The sequence below is a fragment of the Cimex lectularius genome, unplaced genomic scaffold (genome assembly GCF_000648675.2).
Source record: "Cimex lectularius strain Harlan isolate CLEC.00 unplaced genomic scaffold, Clec_2.1 scaffold283, whole genome shotgun sequence".
NCBI lineage: Eukaryota > Metazoa > Arthropoda > Insecta > Hemiptera > Cimicidae > Cimex > Cimex lectularius.
This window is the reverse complement of record NW_019394189.1, coordinates 66,231-81,075: the sequence shown is the minus strand read 5'-3', so window position 1 is coordinate 81,075 and position 14,845 is coordinate 66,231.

Below are 14,845 nucleotides of genomic sequence, written 5' to 3'. Positions count from 1 at the left end.
TTAATCCTTTAAAACAATGGTTTATGTGAGGGAAGTGAGTTTTTCTTCTGCTAAGACACAAAAGGATAGTCAAAGAAAGAATATGGTATTTGATGGAATTTCTGATTTCTGAAAGCCAGGCGGTAAATTCAAGTGGATCTCTAAATCAACGTACCAGGTCTCGCCGAAATACACAGATTGTCCGTTTGGTGGACTTTCGAAATCAATTCTCTTTTAGCTGGTTTCTAACGATCACTAGATAAATTGGCAACTTTATTCAACTCAACTTGAGAAACATGTTCGTCTGCAGGGTGGCACAAGGGCATATACGTCGGAAGGAACACACAAAAAATAATGATTTGTAATTCCAACCATAACGGCCATAACATTATATCTTCGGACCCTAACTTATTCCAAGCATGGGTTGTAAATGTAGACGTAGATTTGTTTAGGTGGCTAAAGCAGTGTGCACTGCGGACTATTGTACTCCTACACTTACGCTTCTTAGGTGATTGTTCAGGGTTTTCATTAGTTTCAATAGCCTTGATAATGGTTCTTCACCTGTGTTGGCGGGATTATTCTTTCCTTTCACCCCTTTTCCTTTGAGTCCTCGGATTAGTTCAAGATTGTAGAGCATGATTTTTGCGCCATTTTTTGTTTATATCGAGAAATTTTCCAGGAAATTCCTCTCCTTCGGATGGATTCCAATTTCCGTCCATGGTTTCGTTTTTAGAGGCCAAAGCATTTAAGACTGAAAAAAGTCTATGATCGATGAACTAGAGCTGTTTTTTTTTTCTTCTAAAAACACATTTAAAAACAGTCCTTTGAAAGAGGAATTATTGGTGTAGTGGAAAACGTACACAGCCTGCCATGTCCAGTAGTTTTGTGAAATAGACAGAAACTTTATAGAAATCCATACATATTTTGTTTAAAATCGATTACTCGTTCGTAGATATATTATATAAATTCCCAGAGAAATGTCTTTATCAGTGAAGTAGAAATAATTTTTTTCCCTATAGAACTGCTGAATTGTACTTTTTCCATAACGAGGTTAATATAATATTAAATGATTTTGATCATTTTTTGTTAACATCGAGAAATAGTCCAAGACTGAAGAAACTCTATGATTGATGAACTAGCGCTGAGTTTTTCTTTTCTAAAAACACATTTAAAAACACTCCTTTGAAAGGGAAATTATTGGTGTAGTGGAAAACGTACACAGCCTGCCATATCCAGTAGTTTTGTGAAATAGACAGAAACTTTACAGAAATCAATACATATTTTGTCTAAAACCTATCACTCGTTCTTAGATATTTTATATAAATTCCCAGAAAAACGTCTTTATCAGTGAAATAGAAATAAAACTTTTTTCGCTGTAGTCAGGTCAGATTTGTTGAGCTGAAGTTTTTCCACAACGAGGCTAAATAATAACTATATGATGAAATACAATGAAATTGTCCAGGAAATTCCTCTCCTTCGGATGGATTCCAATTTCCGTCCATGGTTTAATTTTTAGAAGGCAAACCATTAAAAATGAAGAAACTCTAAGATTGAAATCTGAGTTACTCAACTCGTTGGATATTGTCACAATTTTGAAAACACCTTGGTAGTACATTTGCCAAACAAAAATGTTAAAAATTAAATCTACCAGACCAGAACATGTCCACATTTTGTTCCTGTACGTTAAAATAAAAATCCTTATAGCACGGCTTAGCCCTTTCCATTCCATTCCGTTTGGCTTATTGAGGCCGTCGGTGTGTCCGACTCGTAATAAAGGAGAAAAAGGAGCCAGCGGCGAAGAAAAATATAAAATAAGTTGATAATTGAAGTGGGGAGCAATAAGTCGACTGGCGGAGCCCAGATGCTCGACGATAAATTAGTCCTCCCCTTATTGCCCACCACTCTATTTCCAATAACAACAATCCTACGTGACTTGGGACCGGCCTATGTAAAGGAACCGATTTTTCTTCAAATTGGGTCGTAAGCCCTGCCTAGTATTTCTTCTATTCCTCTAGAAAGGTTTAAGTAAATAAATAGTGATTTGAAACTTTAACCAACTGTTGGTTTTTGGCCGTCACAAACAAAAACTTTTAGTTCTACGATAATTAATCGACCAGTTATTTAAAATAACTTTTTCTGTGATCACTTCTTAGAATATTGTGGAGAAATTCGACTAAATGTCATGTCTAATGTGTATTAGAAATAGTTGTTAATAGGTAATAGTCTATTTTGTAGAAATTCATTGATGCGTTCATTCATCACAGCGAATTTTGTCAACTGTTTTTCTAAAGATTTTTTCTGTTTTATAATTATAATATTCATAATTTTTTAGACTTTACTTTAGCTAGATTTATTTGCAAATGTGCTTAAAAGAACTTTTATGACTTTTACTCAAGGATTTATCAGTATCTAAAAAATTCCCGATCTTTTTGATTATTTTTAAGGAATGTGTCCTAGAAAAGTGGCTATTCTAAAGATTTTTTATAACTTAAAAAAATCTGTTTCTATATAACTTGTTATCTTCTTGATCTTTTTAAGGATGAAGTCCTTCAAAATATACAACATATGACGGTCAGACAACTTCATGTCTTACTCTGAGGAGTATATCAGTTCTTAAATAAGTCCAGATCCTCACAATACTTTTAAAAAGAAAGTTTCCTACAATAGTAATTATTTTAAAGTTTCTTTGTATAAGTCTTTCTCAAGAATTTCTATGTTTCTAAATAACTTTCCATCCTCTTGATTTATATTATAGTAAATTTAATCGAAAATTTTTTAGAAACTAATATAATCTTGAGAATAACTTATGGAAGTCTTTATAGTACTCAATTTTCTCTCAGTTTCTAAAATTTTTTCGATCCTGTTGATATTTTTTAAGAAGAGTATTCTAGAAATGCGCTACTTGAAAAACATGGAAATTTAAATTTCCTTTCTATATATTTCACTCAAGAATTTGTATGTTTCTAAATAAAGCTTCATCCTCTTGATTATCTAAGTAAGTAAAGTAGTAAGGTGACTTAGAAGAATTAATACTTTAAAAACTTTCATAAGTTATTCTCAAGAATATGTCAGTTCCTAAATAACTCTCGATTCTCTTGATTCATGTCTATCCTAGAAAAGTAGCTAGAAAAACTTGCTATGTCGTTTTCTCAAAAAATTGTCCGTTTCTACATAAATCCCAATTATCTTTTTTCTTTTAAAAGAAAGCGTCTTAGTAAAATAGCACCCTAAGGAATTTTATGTCTTATTCTCAATAATGTATTAGTTCATAATAATTCACTATCCTGATGGTTATATACTTTATCGCGTATTTCTTAGTTTTTCAATAACTCCTGATGCTTTTGACTATTCTTTGAGAAATACGTTCTAGAAAATATAATATTTTTTAAAAATTTATGTAATTTTAAAAACCTTATATAAACAAATAACTACTGTTTAAACGTTTGAATAAACTATTAGGTTATTTTTGTCAACCCGAAAAAATCATCAATTAAGATTTTATTATAGTTACTAATCATTATGAAAGAGTTTCTAGAAAATTGACTCCTTCCAATGACTTTCACTAATTCATTCTCTAGAATTACTCACTCCCCAATTGACTTCGGAACTTTTTAAGAAGAATATCTAAATAATTGGTACAATTTCTCTTAGTAATTCCTAAAAATTTTCCAGTTACGAAATCAGCTTTGAATGCCATGGCTTTTCTCTAGGAAAGAATTAGTAAATTACGTGTAAACATTCTTTGATGCATTATCAATGATTTCTTAGTATCTGTATAACTCCAGAACCTTTTGCTTCTTAAAAAAGGATATCATAGGAAATAGTGTAATTTTAAAACTGCCTTTATATCAAGAATTTCTCACTTACTATATCTCTTGATTTTCTTGACTCATGTTTTTTCTTGGAAAACGCCTGTTTTGTCGAGATTATATGTACAAAATTTTCAAGGATTTATTTATCTCTAAATAATACGGGAATGTCATCAGAAAGATATTTCAGAAAATTACAGACTTTACAATACACCAAATTTAAAAACTTCTGAGTTATAAGCCATTTCTTCGAGGATAAGGTTTTTTCCATGAGACTAAATTACATAATCTCATAGCTGACGTTGAGCTTTTTAATGAGAATGAATGAATCTTTGAACTTTTGAATCTTTAAACGATTTTTTTTAAAACTCTTCTATGAACTTCTAATATATCACTAAATTAAAAACGTTCCTTGTTATTATGATTGATTGTTATTAAAATAATATCAATACTAACCACATTTCTTAACGATGATTTAAATAAATATTTAATATTTTATTGCATACGTATCGTCTATATGCCAATTTTGATGTTTTTTTTTTTGTAAATTGATTTTTCAATTGTATGTTGTTGCATGTGAACAATACATTGGAAGTACCTCTTCATGCAAATTGGAAATCAGGTATAAAGAAATACCGGGAAGTATAAATGGGGCAATTTCGATAGAAAAGTAATCTGATAGGCCTTAGAAATTGTCCCATAAAATGCGCATTCTCCCAATTCGCAACAATATAAACAACGACGGTGTAATAAAATTGGATTCCGCGGCGCAGACGGAAAGGGGAAAAGTACCACAGTGGCGGAACCCATCACTTCTTTTCCTTTTTTAATGTCACATTATAAGCGCCTTTTCCCTTCCGAGAGCTCACATAAATATTCTTATTGATAGCAACTGTTTATTTTACAAATGCAATATCAATGTTTTACCCTTACTTCCCTAGGTTTGTTCACGTCGCTTGTATTTCTTGCGCCCTTTCTCTCTTAACTTACACCGGCCGGTTTTCTCATTTTTTTTCTTTTCGCCCTCTCGCTTTTAAAGCCAGACAATTTACTGGTATCGTTTTATATACTCTTTCCACTCTATTCACCGTTTTCAATTGTCCTTCTGTGATTGTTTATTTTGCTTTCGAAGGGCTGGCTGTTGTACTGTATTGGCATCTATTGGAATTTTTTTTCAATATAAATGTATTACAAACTCAATTCTAAGTAGAAAAAAAGAGTTGTGTAAAGAAGAGCCTTGAAAAAGCGACATCAGAAGAGCTTTCTGTAAAGCCATTGTACATTTTTGTTCAAAAATTGCTGAATGCTGAAAACGCAGACTTCGATCTGATCGCTCCCTCATACCATTCGCCAAAATTTGGTTTTAAATGCCACCATTAGAAAGCCATATTAAATAATTTGCCTTACTGCTTATTGAACATCGGGCTAAGCATCAGAGGCTTAAGCCAATCACTGAGCCGATTTCTGCAGAGCATAACAACATACAAAATTGTTAAAATAGAAACATTGTTTAATCCTAGGCAGGGAATCGGTTTTGACAAAAAGCTCTTGCTTTGCTTTTATTATTTTTGCGCTTTGAGCATGTTATAGCGGGGCTATGGACAATGACCTTTTTCTGAAGAGCTTGAAGTTTTAGAAGTAAAATGTCTAAATTTGATAAACAGGAAGAAAACAATGCTAAAATTGGTTTGCGTTTGGCACTGTATGTAGGAATCCCACCAATCCCTCACCCTGCCTATAACCCCGATTACGTCCTTTTTCCGGACGATGTTATATATCCAACATCGATGGATGATAAACGAGAATGTAATAAACATATTTAATAGTAGAGTTATGATTTGCACAGTTTTAACGCCAGAATATGTGTTCATTGAAGCTTATTCACTGTAACAAGAAGCTTTTGTCAATCGTATTGAATCAATGCTGCAACAGGGAAAGCTGCAGTATAGCCTTTCCATTAGTTATAGTTTGCTGAATAAAAAAAGGGTCTTTCCACTCACTGCTTAAGTCTCTGACGTATTACAATGAACTATGGTATTTTTCTGTTCAGTACATAAAAGAGATAAATATTTTCGTTTGGGAATTTAAAACTCTTGAGCTGTCGTCTCTTTTCTATTTCACTTGGATCATTATATTTCTCCGTCAACTCTGGTTTGAACTCTAGACCATGGTTCACCGATAATGACTCAAAAGAAGAAAATTCAATCATAACAAAGGTGTGCGGGAAAAGGACGAAAATGTACTGTATTGTCAACAATGTGTGTTCCAGATCGTATGTCCTGCTCCCTACAGACGTATAGAGTTTCGTTCAAATATCCTTTTAATACTGAGAAATAAGGACATGACCATTTAGCGATCTGACAATTTTTCTATGTAAGAGATATTATGACATTGGTTTATTATATATATTTAACTTTCAAATCCTTGGTAGACAAGGTACTATTATCAACGAATAGTTTTCTGGATTTGGACCAGTAAGTTGTTGGCCATAAGTCCTCTGGTATGGTACTTTAATTCATTATTCAGCTAAAGTTCAAAACGAAAAAAAATTATAAAAACAATGGGTTTTGTGATTGATAGTCTCAATATTCTGACTAGGAATTTAGTCCATTATTTTTGAAGTTTATTCTATTATTAAGTATGTAAATATGGCCTTGTTTTTTCTTTCCATACTATCCTGTGTTTTACAAAACAAGGCTTTAAGAGCCATTATATCCCCTGTTTTCCAGCTCGAGATGCTGAGAAATCTCTTTGATTGTTTTGCACCACCGATTTTTTTTGTTGTTTATAGCTGTCCCTTCAGGCATGCAGAAAAGGACCTGCAGTGAGAGATTTCCTAGGCGCGCACCACTCCACCACGCCCCCTTCTTATTTTATATACATAAAAGAAAATCTACACTTCTATCCATTTATTCATTTTGGCTTTTAGTGTGCTCTAGGGTGTTCCAATTCGTTGGTTTGGTCCAAAGGTGGCTAATGCTATTTTTGCCATGTCGTCAGCTTTCAATGCAACTTTTAATATCTTTTAGAGTATTTCTTGTGCATTGGGTTCAATTGCATTGACCGCAGCTGGAAAATTGCTGCTTTGGGACCTACAGGTTTTGCTAGATTAAAAGTCGGACTTTTAATCAATTGTGATGCCTCTTTCACTTACTGCTTCCCTTGGCTTCAGAAGGGTGGAAGAAATTCTCCACCGCGACTTCGGCCAAGCTTCCAGGTTACTACTAGGAAGAAAGGTTGGCTTTTTGATCTCCATTATGCACTTTGTTCTTTCTGTCCTTTCAAATCACAAAAAGAGGTTTTGGATTGTTTGTGTACGGTGAGTGTTTCTCATTTTTCCCTTACTTCCTCCTTGCCTTCGAGACACATCAGCGGCGTTGAAGCATATTTCTTGCAAGGGCATCTTTTTCTTTTACATCTGTATGTTCTAGAACTCAGTAAAACGTGAATGTTTTGCATTCTTAAAATAGTTCACCATTTTGAGCTGATGATATTTTCTGCTTGTCTATCTGAAGCTATGTCGATACTTTTAGATTTTCTGTTTAAATGAAATTGTGTATACCTATCAATTGCAAAGACACTGGTCTACTTTGTTGAGTATTATGCGATGGATGTGTTTTGTTTTTATATTAATTGCATTGTGTTGAGAGTACTGTGGAACAATACTGAATTGTCATGTCACCCGATAAATTTCACTTTTTAGCCTTTGGTTTTTCTTAAAAATAGTGATCTAGTCATGAATTATTTTGGGTTCCTTCAAAGCGTTTGTAAAATTTGCTACATTGGTTAAAAAAATGATTCAATTTTGTTTTAAGGGAGTTGACATTTTTAACAAAAGAACTTTACCGTGTTCCCGTACAACTGTACGATTTAATTGTTCTATTCACTGTTATTTAAAGAGGGTAGTGGGAGGGTAAAAAGTATTTCATATCTGCTGGATAAGGGCAGCAGGCCTAATGGGGAAACAATCGTTTTCATTCAAATCGCAATATTTTGCCATCGATCCCGCTTTGTTTTGGTCTGAGGGAGGTGATCGCGATAGGGTTTTCCTCTCTTGGCCGAGGGAATTGAAGCGAAACGAGTTTCGCAGAAGAGTTGGGACAAAAGGACGCAGTCGGATAAATCACAGCTCGGCATTGTGGCCTTCTGATATCTATATAATTGTGCCAGAGCATTCAGAGCATTGTGTAAACCCCACACCCATCACCATTGTACACAAGGCGTTCAATGAAAACCACAACAGTACTCGCGCGGTTTTTTTTTGTGTGAATTTTTCACTCGTTTACCCGGTCTTTTATTTTTTCCCGAAACCTCAAAAAGTAAAAAAAAAAGCCAAAATTGTAGGAGTGTCCGATAAGCTCCCTAGAGAAAAACTACTTTCTTTTAAAAATTTACCCTCTTAGCCAAGATTTAACGTACAATTAGCAAATCAATGAGAAGCACGATGATTTTGTTTACATACAAAAATCATACTGAAATGAGTAAGAACATAGAAGGTTTAATTTATTCAAGGGGTAGCAAATGTTGAGTTTTTGCCCATATCCTAACCTCGAGGATTAGGATTTAATGAGCTGACGAAAACGAGTTATTTATTTAATCTTAAGCAGTATATATGCTTATATGAGAAAACAGCTTATTATATTAAAACAAATTGTCATGTTTTGTTTTCCCATTCTTTCCAAATAAAGTTTTAAAAGGTTTTGTGTAAGTGACAGTTTTTTAAAATATTAGGATGTCAATAAAATAATGACTAGATTCAGGATTTTCAACTAAAAAAGAAATAGTTTAGCACTAGCAATAGTTATTTTAGCTTTTAGCACAAGGAATTTTTTGTATAAATTTTAAGTCTATCAATTAAGATGTCTTTTAGAAGAAAAAATGTTTAATGTTTAGAGTCCAAAATGTGCAAAATAAAATATTTCAATTAAGAACCTTAGGAAAATAATGGTAAAAAATAGTAAAAAGTGACAGCCTCAGTGGGCTCGAATCGTCCGAGAAGCTCTTGCGCGATATCTGCGCGATAAGAGTTGAAGGATCATCCTAACCCGACTCAGAATCGGCCATAACCGAATGACATACGGATTTTGAGTCAAAGCAAAAGCCGCGTATGTGTCCGGCATGCAAAGAAAGTATGCCCAATGTGTTCCAATTAATTGAAGAGTGCCATTCATTGCTCCTTATAAAGAGCAAGTATCTAGAGTACAAGGGAATCTTCGGGCCCCTTGTTCCGATTTTACGAGAAAACTCGTATTTTTATATAAAGATTTTTTGATTGCAGCTAGTTTTATTATTATTTTTTTTTACGAGGGTTCGCAACAGCAGAGGTCGTATAAACCTTCAGGGTGCCGGTGGTTTTGAAAAATAGCCCATTTGTCGGGTTCAAATGCAGGGCCGCTGGATTCGAACCCGGGACCTTTTCTTACAGTGACGAGCACCGGGTCAACGCCTAAACCGTTTCGGCCACCGACGCCCCTTTTTATAAAATTTTATGTATAAAATTTCGGTGATAGATATATTCTATGTTAACTATTTTGTGAGAATGTTTTCATAAACGTGAATTTGTGTGCAGTATAAGAGCGTCGAAGGCAGCATATCAAGTACCCCATCGACCCTCCGTTAAACGAGTTAGTGTGTGTGCTTTTCTTCTGGTGAAAGTACACCCTAACGCCAGGGAGTTTATTTAAATACATGCTTCAATAATAATATTGAATGTATGATGTCGATTTAAAAATAATTAAAAAAAGGTAATATGAAGATGAATAATAACTTAAAAGCAACCAAATTCAATTTCAACTTCGACTTTCTAAATGAATGAAAATTTTTAATTGTTCAGAAAAATAAAAATGGCATTCACTTTGACCACAAAACCCGGCAACATATTATTAAAAACAAAAATCTCCTTACACCCAGTTATAAATAATTAAAAAACGACAAATATTCGCTTGTTAATTATGCTTTTGTAGTCTTTTCTCATATACAAATTTGAAACATAAACGTGGTCGACTAGTGGTAACATTTATTTTTGTGACTCCCTTCACCTTAGGGTTTCAAAATCAATCTTATCTTTCAAAGGGTCTTTTGAGTTTCGGACAAGTTCGTAATTAGTTAGTATACGTCCCTTACGTACGGTCGAGGGAAGAAGTTGAAAGGAGGAAGTAGGACTCGTTACTAGAGGCTTCGACATGAAATAACTAATGGCAGTATGGAAAAGAAGTTAACTAAGTAAATGATACACAGATTAATTGCATGAGTAATGAACTACGTTTTTAAGTTTTACGTTTTCTTACTGTTTAGGTTTTTAATGGAGTAATAAAAATAAGCCTTCAAAATGATTATATAAATGACTTATTTTGATCAAAATATTTTATTTTTTGTTAAAATAATCAATTAAAAAAATGTAAACAATACTTTAATTTTATATTCATATGAATCACTTTTCATGTATAAATTTATGTATGGAACTGAAGAGGAGTTAATAAAAGCTGGGTGCATTAATTTGATACTGTAATTTTATGTAATTCCAGGGTAAACAAGTTAAGCTAGCCGTTTGTTTCTTTAAGCTAGCCCTGGGAACAATTTTTGTTGAATGTATGATAGCAATTTTCTTAAACTGCCTCATTTACCCTAACGAAATTCACATTACGATCCGCAAAAAAAAAGAAGAAAGTTTCATGTGTTGCTCATTATTAATAAACTGCTGTGAAAGTTTAATGGTGATTTTATAACTTGTTTGCGCCTTTTATGGCCTTAATAAAAAGCCGTTTAAAATTGCTTTTGTAACATTGCCTTCTTTTAACACCTTCAATGGGTTTAGTCACTTAAGAATTACACTCGCAAAACCTCAAACCACCATATAAAAAAAGCTTAAACTGTAAACGCTACGATCAATATTTATGTTTACTGTCGTGGGTTCTGGTAATATAAATATAAATGTACATGGACTTTTGAAATATAATTAAACACAATATTTGAAAATGCCTAATACTTGGTGTTCCCATAAATATATCTAAAAATATTGTTCTTTTGGATTATCTAGGCCAATCGTACCGCTAGATTTATTTCCAGTATATGTATGAATAGTGCTTTAAAATCTATTGGACATAATGTATGAATTGATTTTTTTGACCTCTCATCATACCCCTCATACCTTTTACCTCTCATCGGTCATTAATAAGTCACGAGTCTGTAAAGACAGCGGCACAGCAAGGGCCCAAAGCCCCATCACACCACCGAGCAAAGGCGGCTCCAGGCAAGGAAATAACGGAACCCGGAATCATTCTCGACTCAACCGAGGAATAGTCGGTAAATAGCTACCAACGACAACTTCTCTAAACTCACTGGAAATGCTTTGATATCAAAGTCCGGGGAGGCACCCTTTAATCCAGGTGTCAGGACCGACTGACACTCAAAGAATCAGGAAAATAAACAAGGATGGAGAGGTTGTGATGATAATTTAATCTATAAGTTGGATCCTGGTAAAAAGTTGACAATTTTGTTTAGTGATAGCGATTTATCGTTTATAACATGGAAGGGTGGTCGTTGGTGATTTGGCTGTGGGGTTTGGCATGTGTATGGTCAATCAATGATATGGGAAATAGTGGTAGGAGATACACAGATTGGACATAGGGTTAAAGGTTTATTTGTAAAGGAGGAAACTCCGGGTGGGCCGGGAATGACCAATTCGAAGCCGGGGTAGAAGGTTTTTCTTTTCGGAAAGTTCTGAAGTTGAATTCCCATTGTTTTACACCTTTTTTTGCAGGCATCCCGTTCACGCTCCAAGGCCTCGAAGACGATTTTCTTTGTGGTAGGTTGTAGGCTGTTGTTACCAATTGTTGAAATATAAACCGTTGTTTTAATTCATCTGAGATTTAGTGTTAAGTTTATCCTAATTGTGGGAACCACAGAGATCTTGATCCGACCTGAAAAAAGATCAGGTGGCTTTCTATAATATATACTAATCAAAATTAAACTCTTAAAAACTATGTACCAACTATTTGCCAAACCAAAAAGGTGGATACGTACTCACTACTTTATTTTCAGGCAATCCCCTGGGAACTTCGACTTTTCTTCTACTCTTTTAGGAACTAATACTGCTCTCTTATGCTAGAATGGGCTAAATCTGATTTCTGTACCCTAAAAGTGTGTTTCCATCTAACCAGGTAAAGCAGTGCTAATTATGAACTCTAAATCACAAAATTGTCACCATGAAATAAAATCGAAGTGTGAACTTCTATCTTTGTGTAGAATTTTGATATGTACTACGTCTACTCTTCAAATATATGATAGAATATTCAAGTTTTCGATGAGAAACAAACTTACAATGTACAAAACTATGCTACAACCAATTTGGACGGCATAGAATTGTGGGTAACCGCTAAACTTTCCAATATCCAACGTCTCCCCCTTTCAATCTAAAGTTCCTGGATCCGTTATAAATGCTCAGTATTATACCTCCGATACTACCCTCCACAACGACCTTAAAATCCCATTTATCCAAAAATGAATTATTCAAAAATTTCTTTGTAAATTCTCTCATCGCTCCAACAGATCAAGTGAAGAGAAGTGGAGAATTTTATTGATTATCTGTTCCCATCAGTGCAACTCAACACTGTAAATATTTATAAATATTTATGTATCCTGTGCCCTCTAATAACATGTCGTAATTGTAAATTTAAAGTGTAAGATGTACCGACCACTTTTTCACTCACGAATACTCTAGATGTCGTACTTCAAACTATCTGACCATCTCTCTCCTCGCACTGTCCTTTGTTGTCCAGTCCTGTTTGCTTCCTGTTCTTGTCCTGTTCACGTCCTTTTTCGCCTCCGAATTGAGTCCGATAAACCAGCTATACATACTAATGTCAAATAGTCCCCTAACAGGTTTTTATAGTGTCCGGTTTACTTTTATTTTTTCTAAACTGATCAAAAATGAATAGGGATATTTCTGATATTCTTATTCTATTAATTTTAATTAAATTAACCAACATATTCTTTCTAGTTTGATAAAACAAACAAATGTTAATCCTTATTTTTAATAACGGATTTACTTAAAAATAGAAAACATGAAGATTACTTATTTTGTAAACAACACCTTTTCTTGTCTTTTCTCCATTTTAATCCAGTTGTATTCTCTTTAACCATGGAAAAACATCATATTGAACCAGAAGTTCGCAATATTGTTGTGAGAATGAATCATCGAGGTCATAGGCATGTGGATATCGAAAAAGCAATTGGCGTTTCTCAAAGCGTGTTCTCCCGGGCTTTAGACGGAATGGAAATGCCGTAGGAGGCCTGATCTCAGCGCATTACGACGCTAAGGGTGGACAAGGAACGCTTCCTATAGTGTCCAGGTTCTAAATGAAGTACAAGATGTTTTGGCAAGGCCTTTATCAACACAAATGATTCGTAATCGTTTGTGGGAAGTTGGCCTCATATCGTATGCCCCTTTAGGACGATCTGCAGCTACAGTCCGCCACCAGAACCCAGGAGAGTATAGTGCATAAAGCTCCCTTTCGGGTCGCATCGTCTTGAGAAAGACAATGAGGTTCTTTATCGTTCCGACGACGGCTTTGGTTTTAAGTGGAAATACCAACCACCCCCGGAAGAGTGCGGCTACCCAGTGTATGTGCTCCGATTACCCGAACAACGGATAGTCGTCTTTCTCAGAGTACCCGCCAGGGGTCTCACCACGTACCACTACGAATCCAAACCGCAATTGCATTTGAGCTGGAAAGATGCTTGCGCCCGTAGTTCAATTGATCCGGCTTCATCCCCCAACCTTACGGAAGGTTTACCAGTCCATATGTGAGAGTATGGTGCAGCCAGCGCCCAGAAGAGAACACCAATTTGAATGATGCTATGTTTATTGATGTGTCCCGTTTCTGTCTGTATAGTGATGGCAAGCGCCGAAGAGTGTACCGAGAACAGGGGATGCGTACAATGCCATAGTTCGTGCTCCCTTCAGTGCAGTATGGAGGAGGCAGTGTAGTGGTCTGGGTCTGAGCTGGGATTTACACTGGAGGACGAACTGGACTATTGTTGAAGGCAATCACCGCAGTCCGTTATCTCCAAGACATTATCGAGGAATACATTCCTCAAGGCAGGGATTTTCGATTTCTGGATGCTAATGCCTTACTTCATAGGGGCAGAGTTGTTCATCAATGTTTAGAAAACCTGGGAATTTCCCATCTGCACTTTCCCCATTATCTTTAGACCTCAATCCTATTGAACGAATGTGGGGTGCGTTAGAGAAGGCTTTTCGATAACCATCCACAGCCAGTTGACCTACAACAACTGAGTGCAGCGTTGTAGCATCTATGGAGTGAAATTACTTATGAAAGTAAGGTCAACTTATTAACAGTATGTCTACCAGATGCACATAGGTTTTAGTTAAGTTGGAGTGGTATTGGTTAATTGGAAGGGATGTTTTTCCATTTTACAAATTTTCAGCAGATTAGATGCACGCGGATTTTAGTTTTTATATTAGTTAAATTGAAATCCTGAACTATTATTTTATTCATTAATGTACTTTTTTTATACAAGGCTGTAGAAAGATTTTTACCGTAACAACTGTCGGTACTCTCTCGCCCTCATCTTATTCCAAAACTTTCTGAAATACGTGAGTTAATATGGATATATTTTGCTTGGTGGCCATAATTGACCATATTAATTATTCCAATTAATTATTCTTTTTATCTAAGGGTTTTGGTTGAGAATCACGATAGCTCAAGTGGTTAGAGCAGCGGCGTATTGGGCCGAAGGTCCTGGGTTCGAATCCCGCTCGTGACACTAATTTTTCATCTCAACCAAAAACCTTAGATAAAACAATAATTAATTGATATATTTTATTATTGAACAATTGAGAATCCAATATAGAGAAATTAATTTTGGCTGGAACTCATGTCATTCGGTTCATTATCTTTTCAATCCTAACTGGTAGGAAATCTCATCAGGCGAAGAACGTTTCTATCCGAATTAGCCAGTTGACCCATTTGAAGTTTCCATCTAAAGGTTTTTTTTATCAAAGACACGCCTAAATATTTGACAACACGCTACGT